Source organism: Topomyia yanbarensis, chromosome 2 (assembly GCF_030247195.1).
Source record: "Topomyia yanbarensis strain Yona2022 chromosome 2, ASM3024719v1, whole genome shotgun sequence".
In the NCBI taxonomy this organism is placed as follows: Eukaryota; Metazoa; Arthropoda; class Insecta; order Diptera; family Culicidae; genus Topomyia; species Topomyia yanbarensis.
Window position 1 is genome coordinate 311,588,820 of NC_080671.1, and position 21,919 is coordinate 311,610,738.

The window sequence follows — 21,919 nt, forward strand, 5'->3', positions numbered from 1 at the left end:
TGGCGAATTTGAATCCGAAATATTTCAGTGGACACGAAACTTCGGTAGGGTTCGGTGCAACGAAATTCAAACTTCTGCTACGCGGTCGACTGCACCTTTATTAAAAAACCTTAGCACTTGGGTAGCGTTGAAATTTATTCTTCGTGGTCCGTTCTCGGTGGTGGTTTATTTCAATATGACTGTACCTCGAAGGCAATATTTCAGTTGACGTATACATTTTAGTGTTAGTGGCCGGTCATACATGTATGCAAAATTTCCCTTCACCTAAATTTGTGGGTTCGGCTAATATACAGAAAAAAAACATCGAATCCGAACATCGCCCCCACCTTGAAATACAATATTTCAAAACTTAGACTACCTACTGCAATTCAGAGCCCACTATCTTACTAATACTATTGCAGCAGTTGCTTATCTCATTGCTACTATATGTATACCTAATACTATGATCCTATATCTGTTCATAAATTCATTTTGACATTTCAGAAATACAAAGTAAACACTGTAGCGTGGTAGCATTTTAATACTACATATTGCTGTTTCGGTCGATTTCGTCGGGGTTGTTCTCATCTATCTCCAACGTTTCATCGGACTGGATTGTTTGATCTCCTACTGCTTGATCGTCGACGGTTTCCAGAGGTAACAAGCATATTTTTGTGACCGGTCGTTTGATGATTCCACGGCTCGTTTTAAGTGAAACTACACGAGTGAGGTTATCCTTCCCTGGATGCACGGAAATGATTCGCGCTAGGGGCCATTTGACTGGAATTTGGAATTCATCCACAATCACAACCAATCGCCCCGGCTGAATGTTGGTGTTTGGATTGCACGTCCTTGTCACACGTTGCAGCTCTTGCAGGTACTCAGTTCGCCAACAGTGCCAAAATTGCTGATTTATTCTTTGCAGGTGTTGATAGTGGTCCAATTTTCCAAGTTTTATATGGCAAATGTCAGGTTCTGGTAGTGCATGCAAGCTCGCTCCGATTAAAAAGTGTGCTGGAGTAATGCAGGACAGGTCGTTTGGATCGTCAGTCATTGGTACAAGCGGGCGCGAGTTCATGCTCGCTTCTATTTGAGTTAGTAAGGTTGCCATATCCTCAAAGTTGAGTTTTGTGTTTCCCAACTGGCGATACATTTGTTTCTTTGCCACTTTCACTGCTGCCTCCCACAGGCCACCAAAGTGTGGAGCCTTTGGTGGATTCAGGTGCCAGACGATAAATTCCTGGGAGCATGCTTCGTGTATAGCGGTTCGGTGATTAAGCAGTGATTGGCGCAGTTCATCCAGCTCATTTTTCGCACCCTCGAAATTCTTGCCGTTGTCGGAATATATATTGGCAGGGCGACCGCGACGTGCAATAAAACGACGAAGCGCACAAAGAAATGCTTTCGTTGATAAGTCGCTGACTAATTCTATGTGTACAGCCTTTGTGCAGAAACAGATGAAAATGCAGATGTATGCTTTGACGGCTGCAGCACGCTTATGAATTGGCTTCAAATATACCGGACCGGCAAAGTCGACACCGGTTGTGGTGAAAGGTCTGCTAGGTGTGACTCGATGAACAGGTAGTTGGCCCATCTGCTGCGCAATGGGAACAGGACAGGCTCGGGCGCACTGGTAGCAGTTTCGCAACACACTCCGAACCAATCTTCTTCCATTGACAGGCCAATAAGTTTCTCGCAAAGCACTGAGCGTTAAACGTCCCCCTCCGTGTATTAACTTGAGGTGATAAAAGTTGGCTATCATGCGAGCGTAAGGGTGGAAGTTTGGTAGGAGGGCTGGGTGTTTGGATAGGTATGGCTGTTCTGACAGACGTAGTCTCCCCCCCACTCGGATGGTACCTTCAGGGTCTATGAACGGACATAGCGCACGTATGTGCGAGCGTTTCGAAAGGGGTGTGCCGGATTTCAAATTGTGTATTTCTTCTTTAAATGAATCAGCTTGGGCTAGTTGGATTAGACGTGTATTCGCTGCTGCTATGTTCTGGACGGATAAAAGCTGATTAGGTGGTTGATCAACAAACGGGACTGGTTGTGATCTGGTTTTTGCTTGCGCGTTTTTTATGAATTTGAGGCAATATGCGACGATTCGAACTAGGCGATTGTAGGAGGAACACAATTTGAAAATAGAATTGTGAGCTGGGTGCGAGCTCACAACTGAAACGATTTGCTGTTTTCGTCGTTCAATTCCCTGCTCAGGATAATCGGGAATATTCGTAATTGGCCAACCGTTTTGTAGAAATCCGAGCCAATCAGGTCCGTTCGTCCACAACTTGCTGATTAAAAATTCGTCAACTTCCATTCCTCTCGATACTAAATCGGCGGGGTTTTGTTTGCCAGCTACGTGATTCCAGAAAGATCCCTGAGTAGTCGTTTGTATTTCCGAGACCCGATTTGCAACGAATGTTTTCCATACGTTCGGTTCTGACCTTAGCCATTGTAGTGTTACCATTGAGTCCGACCAGAAATATGAAGCAGTTACTTCTATGTTGAGGGCTTGAATGACGCAGCTGTGAAGTTTCGCAGCCAAGTCTGCTGCACATAGCTCAAGGCGCGGGAGCGTTACACGTTTCAATGGTGCCACGCGTGATTTGGAAGCCAACAGCTTTACGCGAATATTGCCGTGTGTGTCGATGGAGCGTGCGTAAATACAGCAGCCGTACGCTTGTTCCGAAGCGTCGGCAAAGGTGTGTAACTGTACTTTTGAATTTGGGAGCAGAGCGTAGCGATCAATACGAAAATTGGAGAGTTGTTGGAGTTGCTGTACATATCTTTTCCATTTCACTTGTACCGGCTCGGGAACTTCGTCATCCCAACCGCAAGACAACGACCAAAGCTGTTGCATAATTATCTTGGCACGAACGATCACAGGCGAAACTAAACCCAGTGGGTCAAATAGTTGCGAGATAGCGGAAAGGATTGAACGTTTTGTTAGCTTGTCTGCTTTCTGGCGCATTTCAGGGTCAAATCGAAGTGTGTCGTATTTTGGTTCCCAACATATTCCGAGAGTTTTAACTGTCTCTTCAGTGTCGAATCGATGTTCGTTCTGCACGGCTATCTTATCTTCATCTAAATCCTTCAGAACCCGTTGCTCATTTGAAGCCCATTTGCGTAAACTACATCCTCCCTTGCCGAGCAGATCAATGAGCTCGTTTCGCACGCATATTGCTTCCGTTATTGTTGATGCCCCTCCAATGAAGTCATCCACGTAAAATCCCTTCCGCAAGGCGGGTGCACCGTTTGGGTAGGCTGATCCTTCATCACAAGCAAGTTGCTGGAGCGTACGCGTGGCTAAGAAGGAGGATGGTGCCATACCATATGTGACGGTCAGCAACTCAAATATTTGAATAGGCTGGTCGGGATGGAAACGCCAAAAAATGCGCTGCAGGGCTGTATCTTCTGGGTGGAGCAGAACCTGTCGGTACATTTTTTCTATATCAGCTACTAGTGCAACGGGGTAAGTTCTGAATCGAAGAACAATAGCAACAAGATCGTCTTGCACAACGGGACCTACGAGTAGTGATTCATTCAGCGAGAAACCAGTGCTGGTCTTGGCAGAGGCATCGAATACCACCCGCACTTTAGTAGTAGTGCTGGCATCTTTAATTACTGGGTGGTGCGGGAGAAAGCAGTATGCTGTCGAAGCATTGCAATCTTCATTTTCAACAAGGCGCATGTGCCCAAGAGAAAGATATTCTGCCATAAATCGATGGTATTCGTCTTTCAACTGTGGGTTCCTTTCTAGTCTTCGTTCAAGCAACTCGAACCGTTTTCGAGCTATCGTTTCAGAGCAACCTAACATCGTCTCGAAATTGGGGTGTCGTGGAAGGCGAACTACGTAGCGCCCTTCTGGTGTTCGAGAAACAGTTCTCGCGTAGAATTTCTCGCATTCTTTCTCCTGTGGTGAACGATCGGTTCTAATTGGCAATTCTTCCATCTTCCAAAATTTTTCTAGCCTTTCATCAAGCGAAACCAAGGGCATCGCTCGGATACTGCACGTGAACGTAGAACTTGGAGAATCTTCGGAGTTAACAGATCCTGATACGAGCCATCCAAAAACACTGTCGATTAATAGTGGCAAGGACTTGGACAGTTCGATCCTTGCTGCGGACGTAAAAAAGGTGAAAAAATGTTCGTTGCTGATGAGCAAATCAATGCTACTGCCGTTGTTGAATCCTGGATCAGCAAGGAATAAGTCATCAGGAATTTTCCAGTGGTCAACAGGAAAGTTTTGGCCAGGCAGCCTTGGAATGATTTTCTCTAGTATAATAAAATCTATGTTGCTTGTGAAGTGTTTCTTTCTGGAACGGATCTGTGTCGTCACGGATTCTGTTGCCAGTTTTGGGTGATCCCCAATACCATTAACGATTATGCTTGTTTTTGTACGCCTTAGTCGCAGAAGTTGAGCCATTTTCTCTGTTATCAAATTAGCCTGTGAAGCACAGTCCAAAAGTGCACGAACCAGATGTTCCTTCCCATAGCAGTCCACAATGATAACCACCGCAGTGGGCAAAATAACGTTCTTCTCCCGGGTTCTTAAAGGCATACAGTTTATTTCAGTGGATTGACAAACGGTAGTCATGGCTGACAACACAGGTTCGGTAAGATCTTCGTCACACTGAGTGACATGCACCGTTGCTCGAGTTGGTTGTTGAAACCTCGACGACCTTGAGTCAGGAACCGCTCGCGCATAGGTTTCATCGTAGCCTGGGTGAATCATTGTATGGTGACGCCTTCCACAGACGCGGCAGTTGTCTTGAGAAGGGCACTCTCGAACATAATGGGTACTTCGAAAACAATTCAAGCACAATCGCTTTGAATTGACAATATTCAGTCGATCAGAAGTCGACATTTTGGTAAACTTGAAACATTTCAAAAGTGGGTGGCGCTGATCGCAAGCGTGACATTTAAGCGAAGCGCTACCAGAAGCAAAATTCGCTGAGTTTCCGCGACCATCGGATTTTGAAGCAGCCACGTGAGAGCAAACCACGGGGTGCTGTGGAGCGTGGTGATGATTTACGGAAATAGATTCAAGAACACGATTCCTACGATGCAAAAAATCGACAAGATTCTTGTAGGTCGGTTGATTCATGGTTGATGCGTAGTCCTCCCAAGCCTTAAGCGTGTCGTCGTGAAGCCGTGAGCATAGCAAATGCTCAAGAATTGTGCTCCATGCTTCTGTCGGTTCTCCCATCTGGTTCAATCCCTTGACATGTCTCTCGAAGACATCGACAATCGTATGCAACTCAGCAGCGGTTTCTCTTTCCATGCGAGGAATGTCAAATAGCGCTTGTAGGCGTCTTTTTTTCATCAGATATTCATTGGAATATCGATTAACCAGCGTATCCCACGTACTCACATAATCTGCAGCGCAGATATCAACGGACTCGATCAACTGAGCTGCTTCACCCTTCACTGCAGCTCTTAGATAATGAAATTTTTGAATGTCTGGAAGATCCCGGTTCGTATGAATCAACGCATAAAACGTGTCATAGAATACACGCCAATCCTTATAGTCGCCAGAAAACTCCGGCAGTGATATCGACGGCAATTTTAGACCCCTGATTGCGGAAGGACCCCGAGGGAGTGAATTTTGGAGTAGCGATTCATTAGGAATAACGGGAGTAGGTAATTTGGACATTAGGCCAGCTTTTATTTTAAAAAACTGTCTCTCAAACGAGGATCTGTGCTCTAGATTAGTAGCCATACCTTCTGCGCTCGTCTCCAGTTCCTCTAGCGTAGATTGCACTTCTTCTAGCTCTCGTCGAATCTCGTTGAGGTCCTCCATGCGCAGTGACACCTCGAACCTGTCCCGTTCCTCGTCGAAGGCGTCTAGAAATTCCATAGCTCGACTCAGAGATGATGTTAGCGTCGATCGTCGCACCGTAGCACGGTGCTTCTTCGTATAGTCCTCCATCGCAGCAGGTCAATGTCACCTGACACCAATCAATGAAGCACCGTATGTTCTGGGAAAGTTGAGACCCGGTAGATCCGATGGATAAAAAAAACGATTTGGACAGGTAATTACCTTAATAATGCTTAAATATGCCTTGTATAAAATAACTCAGGAATCTGGATTACTACCGACGGCTTCAAGCGAGCTTCAGTATAAGGTCACGTGGCGAGGAAAATCTTCACAATGGCGTTTATATTTGGAGGGATTCGTATCCAATTGCTAGCTAATAGCAAATGTCGATTGTGTCCTAACGTGGCTTGGTTTCCCGGATTGGGACTGACGGCGATAACTATAGCAGCAGGAACTCCAAAGTTCTGATGATCGGCAAAAACTCGAAAGGAAAAATAAACTAAAGGGTACCTGGGTTTACAGGCTATGGCGTTGGAATTACAATTACCTGACGCCAATTTAAAGTAGGCGTTGTATTTGATTAATCTTCAATGGCGATCAGCTATGGCGCTCATAAACGGCTTGGTCTCTCGAACTGGGAATGGCTGCTGTCCTTTTAGCAAGTGGCGGCTTGGTAGGTACACCTCAAAGTTCTCGGCGATGGCAAACACTCGAAATAGAAATCGGGAATCTAAAGGGCATCTGGTGTAACAGCACGAGGCGTTGGAATCATAATTACCTGACGCCTATTTGTAATAGGCCTTGTATTATAATAGCAAACAGCGATGGCGCCCAAGCGTGGCTTGGCTCCCTGGAACTGGAATGGTGGCAAACAACGGCGTCGAATTCACGTCTCACAATTGCTCCCGGAACCACCTTTTCGGTCAATCCCTAATTAATTCGGCTGCACAATCCTGGTCACGGCACCAAATTTATGTTGGACCCTGTTGTGTTTGATCATTCAAAAGACAGGTACGACGTGCGGCTAATATTTAAGTTCCGGAAGGAAGGTTGTAGACCAGCAAAGAGACCACGGAATTTACGGGTCGGATTGGCGAATTTGAATCCGAAATATTTCAGTGGACACGAAACTTCGGTAGGGTTCGGTGCAACGAAATTCAAACTTCTGCTACGCGGTCGACTGCACCTTTATTAAAAAACCTTAGCACTTGGGTAGCGTTGAAATTTATTCTTCGTGGTCCGTTCTCGGTGGTGGTTTATTTCAATATGACTGTACCTCGAAGGCAATATTTCAGTTGACGTATACATTTTAGTGTTAGTGGCCGGTCATACATGTATGCAAAATTTCCCTTCACCTAAATTTGTGGGTTCGGCTAATATACAGAAAAAAAACATCGAATCCGAACACAGTATTATTTATGTCATTATTTTTTGTTCTGATTTTTCAAAATTCTCTTGGTCAAGTCTCCCCAGGCCTTGGTCAAGTCTCCCCACAGTGGGGAGATTTTACAAAAAAAAACGATCTCAAACTTTTATAACTTTTGAAAAAGTAAGTTGAAAATTCCGCAAAAAAATATGAACACAAATAATACCTTTATACATTACTAGCTAATACCCATCGCGCGTTGCTGCGATTTTCAACGAAATAGGAGGAAAACATAATTTATTCCAAAGCGCCATCTGGCGGGCAGATAATCTCCAACTAATAGAACACAAACACGCCCCATACCAAATACCTACTGTGTGCAAATTTTTACGGAAATCGGTTAAGCTGTTTGGGAGTCTATAAATCATATACATACAAACTTTGACTTTTATATATATAGATAGATAGATAGATAGATATCTCAATGACTTTGGAAGGATTTAAAACTTTTTTAGAGATTTATGCAGGTTTATCTGAAAACCTGGTCAAGTCTCCCCATGTTCCCTACATGTGCGGCAGAATGATAAACAGCAAATAAGCGATTCCTTCTCAAACAGCAAACTTGATATTTTACAGTGCGAGTGCACTTTACCTCGTCGTCTACTACCCTACTCCCCCCAATACGAGCATCTATATTCATTTCCCGGTATGTATTATGATGTCCTGAAGGAAAAGTTGTCTCAAAGAAAATCATTGTGTTCTATATGTCGATCTCTCCCTATGTCGATGGTCCCTTCAATATCGACATAGAGAGAGTTAACTGTATCACTATCAGAATCATCATCTTGATTGTGATTGATAGTAGAGGAAAATATGATTCAATGGCATGAGTATTTGTGGAAATTGTTCTCTTTTCATTCCACTGAGATTGAAATTGTCTAAATATTACATCAGAAATCTCCTATTATTGGATTTGTCTTTACAGCGAATATATATGGGTCTGATGTTTTTTTAGGTCACCCGAATTTTATCCAATGAGAAGTAGAATGAATCATCGTAACATACTAGAAACCATGAACCAGCTCACGGCTATATGGATAATTTATAATATTGTTAACTATTTCACAAGCACAAATGGTAAGTCGTGACTGATATTCTATACATCATAGACCAGTTCACGAGGGTGTATCCCATTAGGCATAAATCCGTTAGGTATACGTACGTTACGCTAATGGACGTTAGCTATAAAGATGTGTAATATCTTTATGCCTAATGGACGTTATACACAATGGACGTTAGGCAGAATGAACTTTTGGCTTAGGCGACGTACGGCATAAATTATCATGTTGATGTATCACTCAATGAAGCTCATTTTTCGACGGTGGTAGCATAGGTTGGTAAAAGCGTAAATGTTTCTACTTTTTTTAATCTTGCAGAATTACGCTGGAAGCTGGTTAAATTCTATCTTCATTTTATTTTACTGAGTAAACTTTTTGTATATAAAAGAAACAGACCGAACGCTTAGCATGAGGAATTTTTTTTGCATTTAGGTATATTAAATTAGTGCTTTACATAAGCATTGATTAGTGCTTACATACGCTCGTCGAAATTGACCAAGAAGAAATTTTTTGCCTTGAAGAACAGCTCATGAAATGAAGAATGATAAATTATATTAATATTTATTCAACGAATATAAAAATATTGCTGATTCTACAATGATTCCTTCGTAAAATAATCATTTCAATAATTATATTATTGTTACCATACGTTTTTATAAGCTAGCTTAAAGTTGAAACCACTAAAATATAGACAATTTTATTTGTTATAAAATATAGACAATTTTATTTGTTATTTGTTCATTATTTTGTCATTCATTACAGTTCGGTTACAATTTTATTGGTAACTCTTGGCTTGAAATGTGGCTGAATCAATACTGTTAACTCTATTTAAGCAAGCATCAGTCCTCCCTTTGCAATAACACGAAAAAAATAGAAAAAAATCTCCGCATATAAGAGTGATATCTTACATATTTTTGTTGATGTTACAGTCCCGCGTTAAAGCTGTACTAGAGGATGGTGTAGTATAGCATACATGGAAAAGATTGTTCCCAAAATGTGCATAAAGTGCCATAAATTCTGGAAAAATCACGTTTTTACGTTACGAAAACAGGACTATGAACAAAAATCATGTGTTTTGTAATTATGTTTCATTTTCGGTTACTAACGCCTAAATAACGCATTTATTTGCGAAGATATTTGTTTTTGTTTTGTGAACTTCAGTCACGGTTTCCGCCATTTCTAAATCGATTTTCTGTACGTGAACTAGTTCACAACTTTATGAACATTATTCATAAAACCAGGCTTCCCATGAACATCGACAAGTTTGTACCGGTGTACAAAATTTCGTGCACGCGTTCAACCTCAAACATGCTTCGTCTTGATGTACAGATTCACCTCGAACATCGAACCCAAGCGAAAGATGTACAAACTCTAGATCAAACATCGGTGTACGTACACCGTTTGCGTACACGAGAACGATTCGCACAAAGCAAAAAGAGTCAACGCTAGTGCTGATGAGAGTGAGAAAGAGAAAACGGGTGCCACGAACCAACGTGTATGCACACCGTGTACGTACATGGGGTTCGGTTGTGCAGGCGAACATGTGCACGTGTTTTGGCACGAAACGAAACATCGTGTGTGGGTTTAATATGAGCACAGAACCAGTGCGAACATTGTGTAAGATGTTTTTTTGGGAAGAGTGCATAAAACCAAAGGTTGAATTGTGATTTTATTCATAGCTTTTGTAGAACATTTTATTCATAGCTTTTGTATAACATTTTTAACACTCGTGCATTGTTTCATGAAACCCGGAATATTATTCATGCATCCTTTCAATCATCGTGAACTGGTACATGTTTACAAATATAATAGTCGCGATTCAACATCCGCGCTCGTTAAAAAGTTTACAAAATCACTAAATGTTATTCATGTATACGTGAACTGCGACTCATTCAACATGGTTCAATGTGATATCTGTACAAAAAACGAAAACTACGCTGAGCATTGAAAATATATTACTGAGCCTCGAATATTGTTAATAATGTAGTTCACAAAACCAGATACCGCAATTTCTTACACAGTTGCGTTTCGGCTTCGCCTGATCAGAAACCGCCACTAACTTTTTGTCGGAATAGATTAGCGCCGGCTTGACGCAAATCCCTTAAAACTAAAACACACTTTGTGTTTCAATCGAACGACTGATCAAACGTGATGTCCCGTCCGAGCAGAAGTTCTGTTTATGCTGATGAGACACAGTGAAGCCGAAACTTGTCTTGGCTTAGCAGGCCTATGCGAAAGCACTATGCTATATTTCACCCTAAGGAGGAAAATTGGGTAAACACCAAAATTTCTCACTAGGGTGAAAATTTGGTGGTAAAACCAGTCTTTGCACTTGAGGGCACAAATCCGTATTTCTTAGAAAGTTGCGTTTCGGCTTCGCCTCATCAGAAACCGACACTAACCGATTGAAACATAAAGTGTGTTTTAGTTTTAAGGGATTTGCGTCAAGCCGGCGCTAATCTATACCGACAATAAGTTAGTGTCGGTTTCTGATGAGACGAAGCCGAAACGCAACTGTGTAAGAAATAAGGATTTGTGCCCTCAAGTGCAAAGACTGGTTTTACCAACAAATTTTCACTCTAATGAAAAATTTTGGTGTTTACCAAATTTTCCTCCTTAGGGTGAAATATAGCATAGTGCAGATACCGCAAATCATTAACGTTTTTAAGAACCAAATCATATTGTCACGTTACTTCGAGTAAAAAATCCGATAGTAATTAAACATGAACAGTGGTCACATTATTGCACATGTCAAATTCGAACGTGAGCTCAGGAATAAAATATCACGCTAACGTGCATATAAATTACGAAAAACGAGACTAAGATCCAGAAATCATGAACATAAATTACACTACTCGTGATTAAAATATCAAAAATCGTGACAATGATGCTGAAATCATGAACACAAATAACTCTACGTGTGATTAAAATATCACGATATCGCGAATAAAAATTACGGAAATCGTGACACTGATCCTAAAATCATGAACGTAAGTCGCACTACTCTGCCAGAAAAATTGAACACGAAAACATGAATATAAAGTACGAATAATCATGAACATAAATCGTGCAAATCGGCCAGAAAAATCCGATATTGAACTCATGAATAAAATGTCACAGCAACTCGATAAAAAATACAAAAATTGTGACCAAGCTTCTGAAATTCCAGGGAACAACCACAGTAACCCAACCAAAATTGCAATGTAACGCTATGTACATTTTTGAGTGAACTAGTTTTTTTAAACACCCCTAGTTTCATGAATACGAGGATTATTATCCATAATTTCAGGAACTTGGTGACGATTTTCGTAAATCGCTCAGTTCACAAAATTAGGATTTTTGATTTATTAATTTGTGAACGGATTTTTTCCGTCTATGCTGTTCTAACCCGGAAAAAACGACCATTAGGTTAAAATCAACAATATTTTTTTTTTGTAAATTATGCCTATCATCCAGTATTCCTAACATATATTATGCTAATTTTGCATTATGCCTAACATGCAACATGCTAATCGTCGATTGGGTATGTTTTTCCAGGGGTCGCTCGTGTTGCATGAATTAGATATATGATAGAGAAAGTCGTTGACGACTGCCATTTCGGCTGCTACCGTGGACCAGCTGTAATAGTTATGGCGTCGTTCATGTTTTCGCGTGTTGTTCTGCCGCATTGTTTTTCGTCCACAGTACAGCACAATTATGTAAAAAAAATGTCAAGTGTGTTTTTTCTTACGTAAAAATTAATACAAAACGAGTTTGGGTTGGTTTTTCGATATTTTTAGTTTTGAAAAAAATACAGACATCAACATGAAACATTTGCTTGGGAGCACGATAGGTCAGTGCTTTGGTGGAACTATAGTGAAGGTCACTTCTATAATGTTAATTAGAATTATTTTTACAGAGAAGTGAAGAGGACATAAAGAACACTATTGCATCTGTTCAAGATGGCGCCAGTATTCGATCAGTCTCTAAACAGTTCAACGTTCCGTTCGAAACATTACGTGCGCGTGTGAAGGAAAGTGCTCGTTATATATGAAAGCGCGTCAGATATTTCGCGTAAATTGACAGAATAATATTTAAGGTGTTGTAGAAGTAGATAATCGAAAATAACATGATCGAAGAAGAGAAGGAAAAGGAATGACCGTCTTAGCAACCACGTGAGCCGGAATGCACAACTTAGATTCCATAATCTGGCGACGACGAGGACACCGAAGAAATTATTCGCAAATACAAAAACCAGACGTAGCTGCTGAAAAAACGTTTTTTCAACACATGATTTTTCACATCATTTCCCACATCCTCATTTTCTTACCTAAATGACGTAGATGGATTATTTGTGTTTTTAATTTTTAAATAATCCGCAGTACTCTCTTAAAATATTTTTTTTGTTTGATTTTATGCAATCATCTGAGTAGACATCTAAAGCAATGATAACGGACCATGTCAGTCGAAAGCCACACGTCTAAACCACATCATCAACCATAAAAATAACTAATTTAAAATGCGTATTGTCGACGCTATCTCATTGAAGGTTACTCAAGTAAAACTAAATACTCATACCAAAAAACACGCATTTCTCCTGCATATAAAAAAGATATCAATTTTTCGAAACTTGGAAAAAATGGCGTCTCCGGAAAATCAACGTCTCGAATTGATTTTGCGCAAGTACCTGTAAAATCCTCAGCTTACTCATCGCGATGTGGAAAAACAACTCTTAATCAAGGGGGTGGGTGTGGCGTAGTTGGTAAATCGATTGCTTTGTACGCAGCGCACCTGGGTTCGATTCCCGACCCCGCACATAGGGTTAGAAATTTTTCATAAGAGATTTTTCTAACCCGAAGAGGCGAATGACCTTAAGGTTAAAACCTCTATAATCAAAATAATAAAAAAAACTCTTAATCATGCAGTCAACGGTGAGTCGTGTGACTAAAAATTACTACCGAACTCTGAGCATCGAATGGAAGAAGAAATGAGGTCAGAATGGATGTTCTAATAATTCAATTTTTTTTGGTCTTTTGGCTTAAGTGCCAATACCTTATTTAGGACTGGTGGTATCCAACGGGGAAAAACGATCGGAAATGGTGAGTGAAGCTAAGCAATCATGTGAAAAAAAATTCTGCACCCAGAGGCGAGACTCGAACTCGCAACCTTTGAGACTCCAGCCCAATGCGATCTTCTGGCCGGATCTAGCACTATTCAAATGTTGTTCTGGAGTGATACGAAGCCAACGGGGTCACTTTCGTAGCCAAGGACATGGACCCCCCCCCCCTCCACCCCACACCGGAACTAAGGCCCCTCGAAAAATACTGCGCAATTATGAAACAGGCACATGAAGAAAAAGTGAGTTTCCGTACAGAAAATGCTGCTGCCAGATGTACAAATCCTAATGAGTGGATTTCAAGGTAAGGTGTGAGCGTACGGTTATGGTATTGAAGTTGAATGCAATAAATATAGTTTAGTAATGGGTTATAATTTATTGTCTGAAAGTTTGAAAAGATCAGTCCACCAGATAATTTTCTACAGCCTTAGTTCCATGATGCAATTCGATGTGGGACACCCTTTAGTTCTAAGACATTATCGATGATAATTGCTATGGTATTCTGTTATTTTAACTATTAGCAAGACATGATTTTTAACAGAGATTGCTACGAAAATACAAATCTGGTATTCTTTTCCGATTTTCTTCTGCCTGGGTTGTTAATTCAGGACGGGAACTTGGCCTTTTGCCCACTGCTATATTATCTCCATCTTCATTGCTTTTATCTACCAATGAATCAATCAATCCCATTCAGTCGAGTATAGGTATGGAAAAAAATAATTTTACATTAATTTCATGTTATGTTACAGTACATGAAAATAAATGTAATATGGAATAGGGTGATGAGCCTATTTTGGCCCCATTAGGGAGAGGGTCGCACTATTTTTCGAATAACTTTAAAAGCTATATTACCTTTCTCAGAATAAAGCACCGGTGTACTGTTTTCTAAACATCTACATAATGCATATTTAGTAGAATTGTCTCCATTTGCAGCATAAATGAATATAAATGTTCTATTCTGTGCATCTATTCTCACCTCAACGATCCAATTATTGCCTCTTGGTCACGCCAATTTTCAATTAGTTGAAACGTAATGCCTTATATTCCATTTGCGTCGATTCCAACTAGGTATCCAGATCATGGACGCCAACGCTTGTATTGTAAAACGAGTCATTCTGCTTTTTCAGCCGACCAAAACAAACATAAACATCACGCACATGAACGAATCTCATCGGCTGTTATTAGAAGAGCGCCCAGAATTGCGCTCGCAGGAAATAACCATGCGAAGGTTAACAACTGGCAAGACAAGTTTCACATCACACATTGCTTTATCCCGATCCGCATTGTTTGTGCAGATCTCTGCAATCAACAGTTAATTGAATAACTTGAAATAATTGATTACTTACACCTGAAATTGCATTATAATATATTTTCAAGTTCATGATTTGGTTTGGCCATACTGGTGATTCTTTTCTGTATGATGGATGCAAAAAGTTTGTGTTGATTGCGGTAGTGTATCGAACAAAACATGGCGATAATGGGAACCCTCGTATTTAATATTAACCTATTATTACACTAAAATGAAGGTATGTATCAGTGCAATGTTTAATATATTTATGCCGGAATAACGAGATATGAGGCGGCAAATGCTGGCTCGCAGGTGTTTATTTTGCTAAGCGCCGTTGTATGTTGTTTCGGTTCACTACTTGAGTGAGGCGAATTAGCAGATATTTCAATAAGGTGATTTCATTTTTATTAAAAGTTGGATTTAGAGAATAGTATTACATAAATGTGTGCACAATAAATAAAGAACTTGAGCTTATTTTTGTACACCTTTTTTAGCCAAATCGATTTGATTGGTTCGAAACTAAGATGTACGAAATAGGATCACGTAGGGTCTACTGCCATAATAGGCACATCACCCTATGTTATGAAATATGATTAGATGAATCTCGAGTAAATCCTAAAAAAACATCAAAATACGTGTTGATGTTAAAACCAGCACGTGACGTGACCCGTCTTGTACCAAGTAGAGTGTAACCATATGTACAAAATTTTCCAGCAAATTAATTTTTTTCAGTTTGCAAGCTTTTTATAAATTACTCCGAGCAAATTCTCATAACGCATAAAACCCTTTAGAAAGAGCGTAAATATAGTCCATGTCTAATTTCACAACCATCAAAACACCATAAAATAGTTTCAATACCCCATACATATAAAATAAACAATTGTTTTTTTCTGGGATTCACCGGATCATGGCGATACACAGTGGCTCAAATCATGACTTGTAGGAACTTAATTGTATGGAGCCAGAACTATCCTTATTTGAGAATTGACATGTTCTACAATGTTTATGTGTAAATAACATCATGTTTTGGCAATATTACTTTTTTAGAAAATTGATCATAGTAGGCTATAAAAATCTAACTTTTAAACAAAAAGAAATAACACCAGAGTATTTTCAAGAAAGTTGTACGGGCGAGCATTTTCATAAATTTTGTTGAAGACATCTTTTCTCTATCGCTTAAAGTTATCGATTTATGCGACGTTTTCTATGGTGAACTCCTTAAGTTAAAGTTTTTGGGCCTAATATTGTTGTTTTTAATTTCTAATTCTTGTTGTTACCTTATACAGAATCGTTTTATATTGTGACAAAATGCACAACTAGAGACCAAATCGCTGTAGCTTGTATGCAAATAGTTGTGACTGATTTTCTATTTATTTTGCCCTGTTTTTGAAACTGCATGATTTTACTATAGGTATAAAACTATAGCTATATCATAATCATCCTGGCCAAAAGGTTAACACCGATATTGAAAGGTTTTCGAAGGTTTAGAACTTCCGAACGGGTGCTTACGGACAAACGTATTTATCACCGTTTTAAAGAAGAAATCTCTTTCTGAATAATGCATGATATAATTATAGTTTTTGCCCACAAAATCTGTCATAATTATTTTCAAACAAGCCACAGCAAGTTGGTTTCTTCGACAAAATTATGTACATAGTAGAATTAAAAGGAGGCATCTATCTTAGAGCCGATTTCTTCATCCTCGCTTAACTTTTCAACCAGATTCATCCGTACGCTTGAACTTAGCTTAAGCGCTAAGCGAGGGTGAATAAATCGACCCTTAAAGGTTAAGTCGCTCAAAAAGTCGATACAACAATGACCATTGTTATTTGGGTTCCAACCGGTAAGTTTCGACAGACACCCAATTTTCAAAATTTACTCCAGAGCCTACCCAGACGAGCGATCCTCATACATCAGAAGCATCTTTCTATCTCAGACTTTCAGTCAGCCGTAGAATGATTCCCACCCAAGTAGCAATTGCAACTTGTTGAAAGTTTTAAATGTTGCACAACTGCTACACAATATTTTTTATTGTTGGATATATTTGAAAAGAATTTCCACGGGTTTTTAAACTGATTGTGCAACTATGTAACTATAGAGTTGGCCAATAGTGTTAAGTATGCAAACATCAATAACAGTTGTGAAACTAATCAGAAACTTTGCTAACTTGCACAAACAGTCTAACAAGTTGCAAATGCCTCTTTGTTTGCCATTTCACCCTAAAACAGAACTGTCCAACTACCCAGTACTCGACAAATGGCACAGCTATTGTTTTCATTATTTTGCTACAATTAGGAACATGTTGCACAACATACAAACAAAGTGCGCTTTTTCCATAACATAGTTGTTACCAAGAGAGTTACAAATACTATACAGTAACAAAGCGTGCTGCTTGGGCGTTCGTGCCGCACCATCAGCTTCGGTAATGATAATTAATTATAGTTCGAAGCGATTAAATAAATAGCCCAGGTTGAAACAAAACAGACGAACGCGATCGAAATTGGACAGTCTTACTGGGCTAATGATGATTAGTTCTAACGCTTTACCGCCACTCAACATGCTCCAATCATTTGGTCTGCTTTCGGAGGCACGATTCCGATGCTGTTTTTACTACTCTTATTCAATTTTCCGATTATCCCCGGTTATCCTTCATACCGAGAGATTATTAGTAATTACTATAAAGCGATGGTAAACGTCTTGGAAATTGTTTCACGTTTGAATCACGAAACAAGATTGATTGAGGATTATACCCCAACGCCAACCACAGCCGTCCAGCGTTGCACCATAGACCGCTTTCACGAGGCCAATGTAGCTCAAAACCAAGCACGTGTAATGCCGCACAATCCCATGGTTTCGAGATAGGTCTGGCAAAGTTGCGGTTTTCATGTCTAATGTAATCATTACCGGACCAAACAAACGCCTGCCTGTCTAAGCTGACCGTAGCTAATAAGGATTTAAGGTATTCAATTTGCCACATTTCTTGCGCGTGCAGTCCGCCCAACCCGCAAACGTAATTGAATTGCACGGACGCATCGAGTTTAATCAACCATGCAGATTAATTTTTGCTAGTCATCTCCCTTTCAGCACACTCTATCGGTGCCAGTTCCAGCTGAGCGATCCGCAGATTAATTGCCGCGTCAAAACGCTTACTAGACTGGTAGGCAAGTAGTACCTAGAGCTGCCAACCTCCGCCACCCAAGCGCGTTGAGTCCTAACTCCTAATTGAATGCACACTTCTCAAGCTATCCCCGTCCACTATACGCACTCAACAAATACATCTACACCGAATGAATCCCGTGATGCAAGATTAATTGAATGCGATAAAATATTCATAAACGACATTCAAATTAACCTGTTGACTTCGGGTCTCTCCCATTTGCACCAAGGCGCATCTCGATTTGGCTGCTGTGGACAGAACGTAGCAAGAAATCGTGCAATGTTTATGCAACTACCTCTTTTTCGCACTTCGAAATGCTTTCTCAACCAGAGATGAAATGTCGACAGTATCCTTTTACACATAGCTGCTGACTTCCTCCTACTCGATTCGCCTGGTTTCATCCCGCGGGAGCTGTATTCGCTGGTAGCGTTTTTCAGATCATTCCGCGGTTGAAGGGTGATCTTAGCAATTGTTGCCTCCGTGAAAGGTACACAAATGACCGGATACAGCACTGCCGCCTTCGGCAACCAACCCCTGCATACAGTTTGCATACAACACAGCATAATGTTGAAGAACGGGTGAAAGAGTGGCCAAAGAAATATGAAACAAACATTTCTCATTTTGGTAGGTCTTCAGTGAAGTAGGTAGGTACCGCTGAAATGGCAAGAGTTTTTAAAAGCAAAACAACGTCAGCAAGTTAAGTTTGTGGTTTGTACCTTCCTCCTCGAAGTGTCCAACCAAGCGCAGCGCGATGCAATTGAAAAGAAACGGTCGGTCATAGTACATATCGCGGTCACAGCGGTCAGACCAAGGGTAGAGGGGGAATCACGGTTCAGGGATGCGTTTATTATTCGCTGCTGCGGCGTTGATTTATGCGATGATGAAATTTATAACTCCAGGGCAGAAACGAACTTTTTTTTGTTCGCTCACTACACAATAAGCAACTCGAGTGTGCTGTCTGGCTCATCATGGAAATAAATTCCTTTGGGATAGTTTGAGCGTTTTATTCGATTGCGAAGCGAGAGCTTTTTTCGGGTGGTCTCATCATCAGCTCCTCAAAATTGTTGTTTTGACGGACGAATTGCATGAAGGCAGCTGCACTGTTATTATTGTTCTGATTTTTACGTTGTTTCTATCACAGAAAAGAGGTAATACAGTCAGGTATGAAATTTCTTTTCTAAATCCATTAGGAGCAAAAAAATGAACCATCTCCGGTAATGAATGACGCAATCAACAACTCGAAGCTTAATTCAGCCATTTAAATAAATTAAAACTTTTATAAACACAGATCAAATTATGTCCGTAAACATCATAAATCTTCTCGTCCGCTCCCCATAAATTGCCATACAACAACCGTCATGTCAGTGAGTTGAGTCTGGTGACCTGCGCGTAGACAGACGTCCCACATTTCCCGCGATGTGTACGGTCACTGTCTCCAACTCGTCGTAAATTTTAAATTAGCTGCTGCTCCATATTGTTGCTGGTTTGGAGTTTGCTTGCTGTTGGGTCCTATTTCATTCCTTCTAAGTCAAAGGAACGGAACATTGCGACAATGGTTCGCCCGTTAAAGAGCTGAAAAAACGTTGATGAATGAATGATTGGATGGGCGGTTGCTTGCTTTCACCTTCAACTCGTTTGTTTGAGTCTAACAATTTGTATTTGGACTTGTTGATTGGTCAGTTTATTGACTTCTAGCCTATTTGAGGATTTCGGAAGAGTTTATAGCTCATTTGCCTTATTTGGAACGATTTAGTTATTGTTTTGGAATGAAAGTCTTAAATACCACCCAGTGAGCCATTATACGTATGTATATTTATCTTCAAATGGGTGCCAGATTATTTGGTCGAAGTATGATAACCCGAATAGTTAAGCTGAGGTACGGAAAGGTTTTTTCGTTCATTCGAATCTGCCTCTTATGGCAAAAAACTTTCTCTTCCCAACCCATTAGGCTGTACTAAATTTATATCAGTTTAAGTAAATCTTGAGAAAATATACAATACACTCAGGTTTTTTTTACGCGGTTTTGTTTTTACGCGGTTTTCGTACGCGGATTTTGAAATTTACGCGGTTTTCATTTACGCGGATTTTGAAATTTACGCGGATTTTGGAATTACCGCGGTTTTCAATTACGCGGATTTTGAAATTCACGTGGTTTTCATTTATGCGGATTTTTGAATTCATGCAGTATCCATTTACGAGGAACCCATTAACGCAGATTCTTAAATATACTAAATATACGCGGTCTTCATTTACGAGGATTTTGAAACTTACGCGGTTTTCATTTACGCGGATTTGGAAATTTACGCAGATTTCATTTACGCGGCCTGTATCCCCCGCTTAAAAAAACCTGAGCGTAAATTTAAAAATGCAAGCATGGGTAAGACGAAAAATTTTCGACGGGGGAATTTGAACATACTGGCTCACATGGCACGTTGCTTGGAGATTTGTGCTTCGAATCAAACCAGATCAGTAATTGGCATTGATGTATCTATCCAGACAGCTTTCACTAGGCTGTTGCAATTCTCGGGATAACTCTTCGCTAGCCCTAGTTTCGGCTGGGCATATACTAAAATTGGAACGTTATAGAGAAGATTAGCATGGACCCTGCGCAAGGATCATATGCAAAATTGTGGCACGCACTGAATAGAATACCTCGAGACCTCCTAGCCCTTAGACGCAAAGCTGCATTAGTGGCAACTCCTACAAGGCTCTCACCGGACTCCAGTCGAGAATCCAGAAGAGCCTGATCTGGTACTGAATTCGCTACAGCTCTTGCCTTTGTTTGGGGAAAGCCGACAGATCTTGACGATATAGGTTACCCCATGTCGAGGCACTTTCCACCAAGCAGGAAGAGTGTACTACTTCGTAGCTTTAACAGAATCTGGGAAGGTAGGCCAAGTGATGTAAATCCCAAAAAAAGCGAACCAGAATAGCAAGTGTTTTCTCTCGCGCACATCTAAGGCGACGGAAAGGAAAACCGGTAAACCGAAGACTTACCACGCTCCTAGAGGATCCTGCTTGATCTTAGACAATTTTCTTTTCGCATAGGGCAAACATTTGAGATCATTCCGTAAAGTGGCAACTCAGAGTTCAAAAGGAAAGTAGTAGGAAACTTTACAAGCCATTGGAGAAGCAGCCAGGGACATCTACTAAAAGTCTAATGTTCACTCAAAGGATGGACCGAACTTGACAAGAGACTCGAACAGAGGTCTCTGTCCCGGCTCCGTGTAGGACACACAAAAATCAGTCACGCTCACACCATATGACGTGTCGACCCTTCGACCTGTGAACGCTACCAGACTGACTGACGGTCGAATACTTACTGATCAACTTCCAAGAGCTAAATGATCTTCGTTGGCAGTATAACCTACCCTTGTCCATTCGGGATGCTCTGGAATACGATCCAGTTCGAGAGGAGACTCTCCTGGCCTACTTAAAGGATGCCAGGATCGTTGAGTTAATTTAAACTGGAGCTCCATTCACCGCGCGGACACTCTGCCACACTACGAAGTGTGGCAGAGGGTCCGCGCACTCATCCTTTTAGTAGGCCAGTAGAGTCTTCTCTCGAACTGGATCGTATTCCAGAGCATCCCGAATGGACAAGGGTATGTTATATCAAAATGAATCAGCTAAACAATATAACGGCTCAGCGCCCTATTGCATACAACGAACTACCCAAGTAACAATTTGTTTTATAGCACGCTACAAGTGCAATTTAAGTTTTATGAGCGGCTATAAAACTTTCATAAATCCTCAATTGTAACTAGGATAGCAGCCGTATGTTGGACCGACGTCCCCTAGAAAGTGGAAACAACACCCCGTCGCGATAGCAGTTCAAGAAACACTGATCCCGGAAAATACCGACATTTCCACCTGGCAAGGAAACCGATATTTACAGACCGGAGGAAACATTTTCCAAACAATCGGATTGACCATCCCAGCTGATATTCATGGGAAACACATTCAAGTTGACACCGAACTACTAAAAGTTGCCCAAAGAATACGTATTCCCATTTTTTGCACCCGGGTATCCATCTACATATCACAAAATGTAAGAGAGGTTGGCAAGCAACTCAAGAAAGAAATGATCCGTCA

General features: G+C 40.8%; 1 protein-coding gene and 1 non-coding gene across 4 annotated transcripts in view; one reads left to right on the forward strand and one right to left on the reverse strand.

Annotated features, from left to right (window-relative positions):
- LOC131683563 (protein slit) overlaps window positions 1-21,919 on the reverse strand; it is a 566,205-nt gene that overhangs the window by 76,324 nt on the left and 467,962 nt on the right. The window lies entirely within an intron of this gene.
- Window positions 20,367-20,473, forward strand: LOC131686477 (U6 spliceosomal RNA). The gene has a single exon (XR_009305133.1). It is a non-coding gene; the product is annotated as a U6 spliceosomal RNA (small nuclear RNA).